The following is a 1,865-nucleotide window of genomic DNA, read 5'->3' as shown; positions in this document are numbered from 1 at the left end:
TATTTTGACTGCAAGTTGAGCTGTATATCTGACAATTTCACAGAACTTTGGTAGTAGTGCTTTCTTGGCCTCCCGGAATTGATTGGCCATTACGATCCTCTCCTTGCAGAGCATATTACAAAAGCTGAAAATTCACAAAAAGAAAAAAGGCGCCTACAAGTTCACTTTCTCCAGAAAGTCTAAATGAATTCATCCAATGTTGTGCATCAAAAGTGACTGACGTGATTTTGAGCGGAACGAAACATTACTCCACTATCGTTGATGCAACACCAGACTCTTCACATGTCGAACAAACAGTTTTTATATTTGCGTTATGTTCACCTGGACAATGATACAAATGTCTACAAAGTAGAAGAGAGATTTCTGAAATTTGTAGATTGCAACAAGAAAACAGGAGAAGATATCGCAAAAATTATCCTTGATACACTGAACGAAAAAAAACAACAACAATCCAATAATTACAGACTACCGAGGCCAAGGCTACGACAACCGTAGCGACATGTGTGGTCTGTATAATGGTGCACAGGCTCACATTTTAAGACAGTGATCACTTGCCACATACTATCCCTGTGGCTGTCATAGTTTGAATTTGTGTGGTGTGCATTCTGCAGAAAGCTGTTCAACAGTTATAACATTCTTTGGAATTGTACAGAAGCTGTTTAACATTTTTAGCTCCAGTCCACAAAGGTGGGAACTTTTGAAGCAAAACATTCCCAGCTCTTTGCACTGTATGTCTCAGACACGTTGGTCAGCACGTGTTGACAGTGTCAGGTCTTATGCGGCTCACATCGGGGGACTGAGGAAAGCTGTTCAAACTGTTATTTTAATGAACCTCCACCAGAAACACGTTCAGATTTGATTGGTATTCTTAAGTATTTTGCATCATTTGAATGTGTGATAATGGAATCTGTTTGGCTCAAAATCTCTCAGCAATCGATCACAGAAATAGAGTGCTTCAAGCACGAGATGCAACTTTTGACGTTGAGGTGGCAAATATGAACAGTCTGATTAAAGATCTGAACAGCTTACGAGATGAATGGGACGCAATCTTGAGTGAGTCCAAATTAGTAGCAGATAACTATGAGATTGAGCATTCATTTGGCGAAACAGCAAGATGACAAAAGAAAAGGAAGCTTTTTGCAGACGAGACAGAAGATGTAACAGACTACCCAAATCCCGAGAACAAATTCAAACATGAAGTTTTTTATGTCCTCATTGATTCCCTTCTTGGAAATTTGAAGACAAGGTATAAAGCTATGCAGTGACAAAACTCGATTCGTTATTTAGTGTTTGGTGGAAATATCTCCAAGAGGTTATTCGTGATCTTGCAAACAAATGACACTCGGAATGTGCAGTGGATGCATCAATAGACCTTGCGCAAGAGTTGGAGCATTTGAAAGTGATTCATTCAGCGAGCATTGGAGAAAATGTCCTGTCGCCTCTTCAGTTGCTGAACAGACTTCATTCCCTGAAACTGGATGCTTTGTTTCCAAACATTGTAATCATGTTGAGAATCTTCTGCATCTTGCCTGTCACAGTTGCGCAAGCTGAACGTTCCTTCAGTACCCTTTCTCGGGTGAAAAACATTTTGCGGTCCACAATGCGTCAAGACAGACTCACAAGTCTTGGAATTTTGGCCATAGAGGCCAGTCTAGAGCGAAAATTGGACTACGAACCAATAATTGACAGTTTTGCTAGAGCTAAATCCCGTTAGGCTCCGTTGTTGTACGAAAAAAAAGGTATGCTACATTACAATTTATTTTAATTTCTGTCATTGGTCTATTCATCTTAACTTCATTTTTAACTACCCTGTAAATCAGAAAAATTAAGGGGGCGAGACAAAGGAGGCTGGGGTGTTTGTGTGT

This window comes from Aplysia californica, unplaced genomic scaffold (genome assembly GCF_000002075.1).
Source record: "Aplysia californica isolate F4 #8 unplaced genomic scaffold, AplCal3.0 scaffold01568, whole genome shotgun sequence".
Classification (NCBI taxonomy): Eukaryota; Metazoa; Mollusca; class Gastropoda; order Aplysiida; family Aplysiidae; genus Aplysia; species Aplysia californica.
This window is presented reverse-complemented; position numbering follows the sequence as displayed.